Here is a 13,187-nt window from a genome sequence, read left to right on the forward strand (position 1 = left end):
CGTTCTAAGGGATTTCAACTGATATTACGTAATTATATAACAAGCTTCGTTCGTTGTATTATATTCTCTTATTTGCCGCAGTGAAAATTCCTTTCGATAGCGCTTCTGGAATACAAAGCGAAATTCACTCTCGTTTATGCCAGCTTTTTGCGATAAACGATCCTACAGAAGCGAGCCACTCGTCGCTTAAGAATCGACCATTAATCGCGTACTTGTGTAATGAAATTGAAAAATTGACAAATATTTCCGAGAGACTTAAATTATTCCGGCACTTCCTTACATTCTACTCTCGTAACAACAAATTATCCTCCACCCTCTACCGAGAGTTAACTCGTGCGAAACGTTGCGCGATAAAGTAAAGTACGTACCACTGCCACTCTTCAACGATCGAGAAAGAAAGATCGGTCGACGAAAGATCGAAATCCGCGAAAATTCCCAATCACGGTAACCAAGAACCACGTTTACCAGAGTATTGAGGGAAATGTGAAACGTACCAAAGAACGACCGGCTTATGCTATTCGAACGCGAATAGGTTGGATGATCAACTGAGATGGTACTAGCCGTCTTCGACGGCCTAGTTAGACGTTCGAACGGGCGCACCGCTCGTGTTCCCCCCTCGTGTACTCCGGTTCGTTCGTTCGTTCGGGTCCTGACCCTCGTACGCGAGAGAGCGAAGCACATGGCCACGGTTTTTAGCTCGCGAGCCCCCCTTGCATAACAATTACCGTTTGATCAGCCGGGAAGCTACGAACGCGTGCTGGAACGAAGCAAATTCCTTCGAACCAACATGGAACCAACCAACCGATCGGATCGAAGCTCAATGAACGCGTACTTCTTCTTTTCGTGTAGATGCAGGCGAATGACAGCAGTCGACTCGAGGTCGATCCTCGAGTTTGCCATTACCACGGCCAGATTTTATGGCTTTAGAAGTCGTGTGACGACTTGAACACAAGACGCCTGCCAAAATCGATCTCTAGATACCGTTCTTACCAAAATGCTTTCGTTCCTGACGAATTTTAATCGTCACACGTGAGAAGACGAACAATCTTTGGGATAATTTTGTCCTCGTAACTCGTTCATCTTACAGAGGAGACTCGAGTGTCGTCTTGGCAATTTTCTTCTGCCCGCCAGTTTGTTTTTCATATTTATATAAGTGGGGATGATTTTATTGAGTTGTCTTATATATCCGTCCTATTTTCGTCCTATTTACAAACAGTGAATACGAAACAAATATAGGAGCCACACTGGGAAGTCGAATTAACCAGATCCGTTCTTTAAAAGTTTCTTGCGATTTTAGAATCGAGAAGTTACGACCGATGTTTAATTCTTCGAGAGCCAAATATAACTAACCTCGATGGAGTTGCTCGTCAGTTTGACGTCCGAATGGCTCGTATATTATCGACCTAATAATTACTCGAAGCGACGAACAACCTTTGGGAAATGTACGTCTATATCTATATCTATAATTAATTGTACGAGAAGATGCAAATTCCATCTTCGTCGTTTTCTCCTATCTCGGAACGTTCAAATCTCTGTAGTATGTCTCACGACCTCGAGATAAAGACAAGAATCGTCCAATCGGATATGACAAAACTACGTGTCGAAAATAAGATAAAGCTGCACATTGTAATCATTACGAAACTCGTCGTTAAATTCTCGCAAATTGTTCTGCCGCGATCGAAATAAGCTTGGTTGTTCATTGGAAAACGGATCAGTACTATAGAGGAGGTGTCAAGCGATTCTAATGTTACAGTGACACCTCGATCGGCCAAAATGCGTCAGGGACATCGTAGAAAAGCGACCACACGCCGATCTCTGGCGAGGAGCCGTGGCTTTCTCGCCTCTCTGCTCTCGATGTAGGTTATCGCGAAGGTTAAGGCTGCTAGCGCTAGCAGCCGATTCGACTACGAACGTGATCGAACGCGTGTGAGCCGTCAATTTTCACGGACGAAAAAAGAAAAGAAAAAAGAAAGGAGAGAGTAGAAAAGAACTCGTTACCCGCGGATTTTCCACTACGGAAACGAAAAATTCGAAATCGTTTTTTCTAATTGCGTAGATAAGTTGCAGAAATTTAAAACGAAAGACAAATTTCCGATCTCGATGTTAAACTCGCTGATAACAGAACTACACATAGCGGATACCTCCTTAGGGCACGCCACGGTTCAAGGATTAACTCATTAACCTATTAAGGATCAACGTTACATCAACATAACGCTTCATGCGCAATTTGTTGTTTTCCGTCAATTTATGTAACTTGATTATGATTACGAGTTCTAATTTACATAACCAAATTTTAAATTGTGATTGTGAAAGGGAATTTCGAACACTTGCCTCGTACTTCTTTCCTCGCTTCCTCGTATTTTCTTCTTTCGCCTACAGTCTACTGTTTCATCAGATTTGAAGAAGTCCAGCTGTTCGTACGACGTACAAGCTGTCTCATAGATCGAAGGAAATTCCTTTAAGCTTCTGCGAGAAATTTATCTAGCGTACGTGAGACGATAAATATAATTTACATTGTCTGTATTCCTTTTAATAATATTGGAAACTTCGCGCTGTCTGGATCAATGACTAAGCGCAACGAAACACGCTGCACTAAAACAGTACACACTTGTTGCGATCTTCCAAACTAGATATCCAAATTTGACCGCTGACAATTGAACGATGAAAATAAAGTGACTTGTATAAAAATATATATCGGACCTTTGCAATTGCTTTTTATATCCAGAACGTTAAAGGAAAGAATTTGATGACATAGAGCGACTAAAAAGAAAAAGTTGCGAACGAAATGTTACGTTAAAGCAGCGTTGTTCCTTAATGAATTAAACGCGACGAGAAGGAGAGAGAGCTATAGAGGGTTTGAAGGGGAAACGGTGAGACGTCTGACGCTGCGTTACCGTATACAACAGTATAGGCTGAGTCGAGCACTAACTAACTTTAACCAGTCACAACGGCTCGGTAATTGTCGCAAATTGACCAGCGGGACCCCAAACGTGGAACAACAGGAGCGTCGTCGTAGTCGCCTCGTGGTTGCGTGCAAATCACGCGAGAGAATCTCAACGGGAATACCTACGCTTGTAAGCGAAGAACGTGGCTTCTTTCATAAATACAGAAGCGATAGAAATAAAGATAAAGTCGCGTGACTATCCATTTGAATTCCTCTCCTTTGACAATTTGAATTTCCCGCCTTTGTCAACCTGTTAACGGAGAAGAACGAGATACACAGTTCGCAACTAAGATCCTCAAACGAATAATAATTTCTCTGTAGAGAAGTTCCTTTTATTTCCCGATATTTTCTATTTACTTCTATTGTCCTCTTTATTAAGAGAAAACGATCGTTTAATGTGTCAAGAAAAAAGAAAAATAAAACGGAAAGTCAAATACATCGATGATAGTTCTTTCGTATTTTTCTTAAATTTCTGAAGCTTTGTAACGACGAAAATATTATTTGGTAAAAATGACCCAGAGAGTACGTTATATCGTAATTTATATTGACGAAGACTTAAATCGTTTCCAATATGAAATATAATTTGTCTCTATTAACTGCTATGTTCTCTTTAATCTCTAAAGTATTCGATGATTACGAGAACTCTGATTAAAAAATGACCCGGTTAACAGAGTAATCTCGAGATTAAGGAAAAATTCATGAAATCCCGCGATCTTTGGGTCGTTTGGTTATCGTAGAGCGAACAAGCTTAATGAACTCGAACCGGTGGGCGCGGCGAGGTTTCGGAGCGTAGGATTTCGTGAGCCGTTCCGACCGATCGCGGGCCCGCGAATTCACTTGCATAACGGCGCGTTGCACGATAAAAAATGCGGCTTCGAGCGGGGCTTATTTTTAGTTGGCCACGGTTCGTTCGTCTTCGACTGTTTCGAGTTTGGCGAGCGAGATGAATTCTGCCGAGCCGCTCAAGTAGGAAAATAAACGGCGCGACCTCGTACACGATGATGTCACTTCGCGACAAGGTGTTCGACCCGCGAATTCGAAACTCCCGAGTTCTTTTTTCTCAGCATTTGTTTTACTCGCGTCGAACATTGCCACGGTTTTCCGTAGATTATCATCCATAAAGCTCTTCCATCTCCCACGCCTAATTGACTTTCGTTTAAAAATTTCGCTGTGAGAGAGGTCGACGTACCAGAGCGATTCCCCACCGGTCTACTAATTTATAATAATTACATATAACGAAATAATTTGTAACAATGTATACGTTGTAAAGATTGTATTTGCTAACTACATATCCTTAAATTCTAAGGGAGCATTTGTCGGCCTCCACGCTTCACTTTCATACCATTAAACGTTTGCACACTCGTACGAAACTAAACTACTAAACGATATTTCATAATCTCGAACCTAATTATTCGATATAGAATAGACGCGCTTTCTGTATGCACCGTACATTATTCTCAATGGTAGCGAAAACTTTATAATTTTGTGCTCGATAACGCTAGTTTACATACACGATACACGACGACTCACTACCACCTAGGCAATGCCCCAAATTTATGCCCCATCTCTCTGACAGGGGAAGTGACGACAAGAATCCGCGAGTTTGAACGTTTAGACAGAGAAAACGACGAACGGTCATGTGAACCGTGCGACGAAACGATAGGGAATTTAGGAGAGAAAGAGACGCATAGAGAGAGAGAAAGAGCGATTAGGTTGAGTTAGGTGCAAGTTAAATATGCGGCCGGTATTGTTAAAAATAGAGTGACGGCCGACCGCCGGGTTACTTGTGCAATCGAGCACGTGGGATCAGTCCCCTCTTCTCTTCGGTTTCCATCTGGTATACCCATGGCCCCCTACTGTTTTTCTATTTCTCCTATACGTCAACCATCCTCATCCCTGCACGGAAAATTTGTCGCCCACGCGTCAATCGCTCTTTCCCTCGACTACTGTTCGTTTCTCTTTGCGATGTGTGTCTGGAAGGGGAGCAAGCAAGAAGCGAGCAGAGAGCGAGAAAGAGAGGAGGGCTTTGCTTTGCCAATGATTTTGGCACGAATCGGACACAACACGCGTTCTGCTTCGCGGCCTTTGCCTCGTTCGCGCTTCTCGCCCCGAAGAAAAGGGATTCGTGCTCTGTCTTCGCTTTGACGTCGGTCGAGAGAACAATAGGACGCTTCAGTGAGTGGCTGGACAAACAAAGCGACGAGATCAGAAGCCCGGAGAACGAGGCAGATACTGGGTACGAGTGCAAGTGGGCCCTAACGAAATTCTCGTCTTTAAATCTTGTCGAGATACGAATTACAAAATACGAAATACGGCTGTTAGACTTTAGAAGCAGAAAAACGTAGAGACGCGTGTGTATTGGAGTTTATCGGAATTTAGAATTGTGGAGATATACGTTAGGATTCTGTCATCCAAACGAGAGAAGACGTTTTGCTTTCAGACGAACGACTCGCAGCAACTGGCTGAGATCAAACTCGGTATCCATTAGCATCCAATATCCACTCTATCACCAGGGAGGATTGAAAGTGTCTTTCTAAGATCCAAGGCGCTAACGAGGGCTGCCCTTGAGGCGGAAAACGCGGCGCGCGCGTCCGTTCACCAGGCGCGAAAATAACGTTCGTAACTCGTCAACGCGATGGCAAGGATTTTGGCTGGGATACAACGAACGAGCCTCCGTGCGCGTTTGACGTCCACAGCTGAAGATCGTCACGATTATGGACGACGACGTAAACGTGTTTGTTCACGTTGCGAGAAAAAACGTAATATTACATGGTGGAGAAAAAAAAACGTGTAGTGTCCGGTTTCGCGGGCGATACACAGCGGGAAGAAATTGCGTCCCCCGTGTGTGTTTGCCAGTGGTTTGCCGTTTGGATAGCGGTTCGTTATGTAACGAACCGAACCACGATCAACGCTCGTCTATCAGCCACCCTTCCTGTGAAAATTGATCGATCGTACGATCCGAGAGATCATTCTCTCCCTCGGCTATCCCTCGCCTATCGTCGGATGTTTTAACGCGGGACAAAAATGAATAAACCGAAGAATCGCGACGAATAACGAGCGATTGCCCGTTCCTGCGCTTTGTCACGTTGATCTGACGTTTCGCGGCTTACAGCGGTACTTCGGTCTCGGAAACCTGTTGGCGATTCCGAGAATTTCGATACCTTGTGTGTAAACTTCAGAGAAATCTATATGAGACGGGACGGTCCTCTTGTTAACTGCAACTTGCGCTCCTTTCCCTTCATCGAATCAGAAGTATCACAGCTATTAACGATCTTGCAGTATACTCGCTTGTAAACGGTATCTTTGCGAATCTACATCTTCCGAATCTACATCCGAACTCTCAACTTCCCGGATTTAATTGCAAATCGCCAGTTCTCAGCACCGAGTTACGTTCCAACATCTCTTTCAAGAGCGGAAACGAAAAGGCAGCGATGTCGAAGCGAGTGAAAAGGAAAGCGAGACGAATGGGAGAAGAGAAGAGGATGCGGCGCGAGACAGAGGCGAACACGCGATCTCCCGACGTGACTGTTCCGGCAAATGTCCGAACGACGCCCGATTGGCACTGGCACTGACACTAACAGCAGAAACGTTGCACTCGCACTGGCGAGACTGGCTCGGAAGATCGCGCTTGCTGCATTTGCTGCAACGGCCGCGCGAGCGTGTGCGTCGGCGAGTCGGCCTCGCGTCACCCGTTCCTCATTCACCCGTTCGATTTGCAAATCGCGATTCCGCTCTTTCGATCGTTCGGTTCTGGCTGTTACCCGGCGATACATGAGCTAATTCCACGCGACCACGCTTTGTCACTGGATCGGTTATCTATCTCTCTCTATCCGAACGTGCTTCAATCGTATGACGATGTACGCGATAACTGACCGATAACAAGCAGACGAGTAAATTACGCTGATCGATTTATACGAACTACGACGAACATCGATAAATTGGTAAGAATAGATTGGATAAAGAGGAACTCTAACGAGTTTTAACTTTTCGGAGTGGCCGGTAAAATTAGGAAAAATCTAAATGTCGCGTATACGAAGCGAAGGATATACGACGAATTAAAACTTGCCGGCAATTTTTAATTTTTAATTTTTAATATTCCAACTTTTATATTCCAATCTCAGTTTCGTTTTAGCAGAAGGAAGAGATCCTACGTGTTGTAGGAAAATGTTCGTCGTGGAATTGAAATAAAATATCGTACACAACAGCTTTTTAATGTTTCGCTGGAGTATTTTTGTGTTTTTCGCTTGCAGTATTTTTTAATGTTGGAAAAATAAATTTCGCTTGAGAGACATTAGTTCACCTAAATTTATATCCCTTGACGTATTTACTCGATGCATTTTAACGTCCTTTTCTGTTCGTAAATAAATAAATTTTCCTCCAATAAATAAATTAGTTACTTTGAGTATCCGAGATTGTCTGTACGATGATTTTTGCCCCTAAATCAACTCTTCCGGATTAACGGAAAAAAAATTGCCGAGATGTACAGCTCGGAAGGCCGGTTAATGTAGAATGCGCGTACATTATCGGCGATTCTTTGAATATTCATAGTTACGAATGTCGTAAGAAGTTGAGTTACCAGTAACGTAAGAGATGACGTTAAAACGAAAACGTTTTGAGAATAAAAAAGAAGGCAGTTACGTGAACAACGTTTTGGAATTCGACTATTACGCGATAGGACTAAAATTCCACAAAATGCGAAGATCTGACGCGTTACGCTGCGGAAACGGCGATTCGTTTTATCGTGGAATTTCATGACAAGCCGATCGCGTGATTTTCGCGTGAATTTCCGATATATTCATACGGAAATTACTACGTGATGAATCGCACGATCGACTGGCGAGAAAAAAAAAAAAAAAAAGAACAGATTCGAAAAGAGGAAATAATAAAATATCAAACAAACCTAACTATATTTTATTGTTACAAGATCCACCAATTTTTCACTCCGATTTTCCGTTCCAACTTTCTGGCCGCGCACCTCGACTCTTATCAACGAGTCAATAGCTTAATGCACTCCAACGAAATACTCTTAATTCCAACGATCAAGCAAACGAAGACGATATTCACTGGATACGAGCAACGACAACTTTTCTGAATTGGACTGCCAGCCGCGCGATCGCCGACAATATTGATCGAATCTATAGACACTGCTGATCTCTATACGCTATTAAACACGGTGACGTGCGGTCGAGCGACTGCCGCGAAAAAGAAGGCTTTCTCTCGCGCACGAGGTACGGCGATTCACTAGCGCGGGCGTCGCGCCGCGTCGCGGCACGACGCAGTGTAAAGCGCGCGACAGATTATCTACCAGTCGAAGATAAACCTTTACTCGTTACGAAATCTTCAGTGGCAAGATAGAAGAGGTGGAGACGACTAGCAAGATGAGTTCGATAGTTGGACGTGACAAGAACAGCGGTCGGTGTTGTTGCTCGATAATTAATTCATAAAGAATGGTTGATATATAGCAGAAACTATTATTAAACTGACAGAGGAAGGATCAGCGAAGCGAAATAGGTCAGCGGAAAAATGCGTGAACGACGAAAAAAAAAAAAAAATAGATAAATTGGTCGGTAGAGATGGAGAGTTGTGTGACAAATATGTGAGTTGGAAATCTAGACAAACAAATAAAAAAACTGTAGCAAGGAACGCTTTCTGGCTAAAACGAAAATACTCTATGCTCGCTGCCCCTTTCCCTACGTTCCCGCGATAATTTACGTGAGTTCGATGCTCTTATCGCTCCACATCCTCAAACTACACATGCGTCACGGCGAGCTTTTGCGACCTCCTTTCGATTCGATTTCGGTTCTTTGAATCTCAATAGGAATTACGGTGTTTTGGTTAACTGGTTACAGAATGGGACGCTATCTGGTCGGTTATCGAGCTATGTATGTCTGTGGGAAATACCGAGTATCTCTCGTTAAATGCAAATGACATACAGGTACCTACGTATCGTTTTACGTAACATTGGAATATGGTGGATGGGCAATTGTCACTGCAACTACAAAATCAATTGAAATCGACCGATACTGTTTGTTTTTACAGATCCCTAGGATATGCCAACGTTATTGCTCGCGTTAATATTAACTTTTATAAAGACGTATAAATAGAGAAAATTCTTACGCCAGATTCGACTTAATTCAATTGGTAATTATTTACAGCGCCTTGGGATAGAATAAGAAATGCACTTCCACGTCCAATATTACAGAAACCAAGTGAAGATAAAACTTGTCGTAGTATAATTAGTTGAGCTTACCATTTTTCTATTTATACGCTCGCTACTCTTTCGATTCTAATTGGCTATATATAACCCAGTATAAGTGGATAGTTTTAACGTAGCGTTAACGGAGTCTGTATCCTTTTCACCTCCTTTCTGACCTATATTCTGTACGCGTACCTTGGACTACTCGCCTGTGATCCTCTTCCGTGTTTTTGTCGCGACACTCGGAGCAGGTACGCGCGGTCGATTTTTTCGTGGGAAAGCCGAACGCAAGAAAGTACGGTCCGCTGGGATCAAGTTAATCCCAGCCGGGGATCGAGATAAAAGCCTGGTCCCCCTTTTATAGTCGTTTACGACGTCGATGGTAAGGAAAGCCCACCATTCTAACAAGAAAAACGAGCCAGCCTTCCGCGTCTTCGTCCTCGTATCCTACTGTCTATTGACAAAAAGAAAGTTCCCTCCTTTGTACCAATTGTAATTTCAAAAACTTTATTTTCCTATGTACGCAAGTGCTCGATAAACGTGTCGTCCATCGTGCCGACCATAGCCTGCATCAATCTTTACTGTATATACCTTGGTGTTTATCTTTGTATATCGCGTGTTACTTAATCACACATACGCACAGATATCCAAAACTCGACTTTTTCTCGGATGTATTTGCCGTGTCAAGTCAAGCTCGATAAAACGAGACTGCGCCGATATCTATATCGGGTAGAAGAATTTTGGAGCTCTTTTTTTCTTTCGTTTACACAGCTTAGAATAAGGAAATTTATCTGTCGAAATTTACCTTCCACTCGATGAAAAGCGGAGATAAATAAACGTTCGATGAGTCAGATCATTAACTGGTTTGTTGCTTTACTACTTGAATCGCGTGACTGAACGATGAAATTGAGAAACTGATAGAAGGCAGAATTAATTAGAAAAACGTAACAGGGCCGTACATATCATCTTTCTCAAATTTACTTTCCAATTTACGATTGTGCGTAACATCGCTCAGAGATGAATATACGCGAATAGTTCGAGTAGCTTCAAAATGTTGAATATCAATCGCGCGTCGGTGTAATGAAATTGAGAAATTGATAAAAAGTGACGTTGATTGGTTCGTCTTTTAAAAGGCTCGTATATTTTGCAACCCATTAACCCGTTTCTCGCGAGCATCTCTTTGGAAAAAAACTTTATAGTGTTCAAACTGGCACCGGCGTCTCGTATATCGCGGTTATCGTGGACGAACTTAAAAATATCCAGCCAGCGTAGAAACGTTTTAATCGAGGACGTCGAACTTGCGCGCCAACTCTCGTGGCCGACACGCGGCTTCCATCGCGAATACCTGAAACACGCGCGACGATCCACGCGCGATCATTAACGCGATCCCGTCACGCAACACGCCGTGTTGTTGCACCGTAGTTCCTTCAACAACTCCGCGTTCCATTTCGAAGCGATTTCGATAGACGTCCCCAATTTGGCAAGTTCCTCGCGGTTCGATCTAAACAACACTGGCTGGCTCGCGAAAAACCTCGCCAAGGACACCTCCTTGTTTCATTTGTAATTCTCTCATGCCGAAACAGGGAAAGTCTAGTAATATCTCGTGTTACGAATAAAATGGAACTGACGGAATTTACGAACGCTCCGTAACTAATAAAGCTGGGCCAGAATTTTCGAATATACAGGTAAGATAACGATTAATTAGAGTTGGCAAAGTTACTCCTTTTTTTTTATACTAATTTTCTTTAAATATAAGATTTTTATATAATAATAATGTTATAATTCCCTTGCTACCCGAAGAGACCAAGTTGCTATTACTCGTGTCCGAATAGACCACACGAAAATTTTCCTCTTGCGTCTATTAACAAAGGACCGAACTCCCCTATGTGAAGAATGCAACGTAACAGTCACAATGGACCAACTTATTTTAGACTGCACGGAAGCATACGACACGATAATCGTATCATACACAAACTGAAACCGTGTAGCAGAGGCAACGTCAACAAGAATAAAATCTCACGATCCGTCATAATTCGTTACGGAAAGAAAAATAACCGACGCGACATTTTAAGCATATCCGATCGTGTGACATTAAATCTATATATAACAGAAAATACTCTGTTATCGGTTGTTACCTACGTACGAGTTATGAATAGACTAAAATCTTCCATCTGTTTTTTTTTCTTTTTTTTTTTTCTAGCGAATATATAGCTAGAAAATAAAATAACGTTTGTGCAAAGTATCAGCGAGTTTCTCGAAACCTATAACACGATATATAACGGCAGCAGGTTGAAGAGCGGTCCCCTCGAACCCGATAATAAATTATTAAGTTTCATGCGGGCTATAAAATTGCTGGAAGCTCGACTGGGCTGTGCACTGTGTGGGCATATTTAAGTTAAAAATATTTAGCGGTGCCAGTGATGCGTATTGCGTAATGTGTTGGAAACCGAACGATAACGTACATCGTTCCGAACCTTAAATGTGTGCCGCGGTCTCCCTCGAAAGCTATTTAGCTTCAACGTTTTATAATACCACGGGTTATAATACCGCAGCAGGGATTGTACAAACACTATTTTATCCTCCTTCGAAAAGAATTCGTCCGTAGAAAAAAAAGAAAAGAAAAGAGTGATCTTTCGAAAGGAGATGAATTCCTCTTCCTTCGTATTCGCCATTTATACAATCATAATGTAACATAGACGAAACAGAATTCGCTACGAACTAGATCACGAAACGTTGATATGGTTTCGACATCGTTTACGACGATCTAAATCAATTCAAAATAATTCACCATCTTCCTGCAATTTATATCTATTTGTCGACGATCCCCGTTTTCTAATCCATACGTGGATACATTTACTTTCGTCGTTGTAGGATTAAATTCGAGTCGCGAATTAGGCAAATATTAATAGCCCTTTATAGCTAGCGTTAATTTATTTCGGTATGCTTTGGCCTTGCTCTCGATCTACCTATCAATCGAATCGCCTTCTCACGCCTCTTTTTGAAGATTTAACTTTTCCCCTCGCTGTCGCTCTTTTCCTATACAGATATACGCACACACTTCCAGCACCGTTTTATCAACGTCCAACCAACTTTTGCATGTTTAATTCGATTGAATTTCATTTCTATTAACTCGAACCTTCCACAAAACTTCGCGTTCAAAAATTCCATCGATCGTACTACTATCAATAATCGAGACAGACTACACGGGCACGTGTGCTTTACCGTGACAAACTCGAAGTGACGAAGCGCGACAATTGCGCGAACAGTAACTGCGATTCTCCGAAGGATGCAGCGATCTATCGAGATCGCGATACACGAGCAAATCCGAGGATCACTGACGGTGAGTGTCGCGCCAACTCTCAAATCGTTCCAATACGTTTCCCCTCCTTCTGTCAGCCAACAACAGGATCGTTCGATTTGTTGCGATCTAATTGTTACTCTTGTGCACACAAATGCCCCTTCTTCTTCTTCTTGGTGGTGGTACGCACGTAATCAGTTACTACTCGCCGACGACGCTCTGAAATGTGTGTCACGAGACGCTAATCCGAGGAAATCTCGCTTGCTGATCGCTCGCGTCATCGGCTTCCGCGACCATCTTCTCTCTTTCTTCTTCCGTCTATCTTTCTTTCGAACACAAGGATTCTCTTCGACCGTTCTTACGTCCCTTCCAATAGACTCAGAGATTGTCAATGGTTTAATTCACATGGGTTCCTATCGCAGTTGCAGCGTGGTTATCGTGTTTGTTAGAATTAGTACTGATCGCGTAAGACGATCCAATTATGCAGTTTCCTTAGATCGAAGGAGGTGACGAAGGAAAGGAGAGAAGTCGTAGTTTGGTAAAAATTATTCGAACGAACTTCATAAATTTTCCTCGCTAATTTCACGTTCGAATAAACGAGATGCGACTAACAGGAGTTCAATTGGACGGGTACTGATTAAAATATTCTTTCTATAAATCCAACTCCACGTAGTACGTACGAACTGTTTGTCCCATTATGAGTTTGGATAAATGAAATTCTACGCATCATTTGTACGATTATTCTAATT

The 13,187-nt window shown here is 42.6% G+C and overlaps 1 protein-coding gene across 2 annotated transcripts in view; it reads right to left on the bottom strand.

Annotated features, from left to right (window-relative positions):
• Window positions 1–13,187, bottom strand: part of Sima (HIF-1 transcription factor component sima) — a 37,820-nt gene that overhangs the window by 7,574 nt on the left and 17,059 nt on the right. The gene's annotated exons all lie outside the window — the stretch shown is intronic.

This window comes from Bombus fervidus, chromosome 11 (assembly GCF_041682495.2).
Source record: "Bombus fervidus isolate BK054 chromosome 11, iyBomFerv1, whole genome shotgun sequence".
NCBI classification, from domain to species: domain Eukaryota; kingdom Metazoa; phylum Arthropoda; class Insecta; order Hymenoptera; family Apidae; genus Bombus; species Bombus fervidus.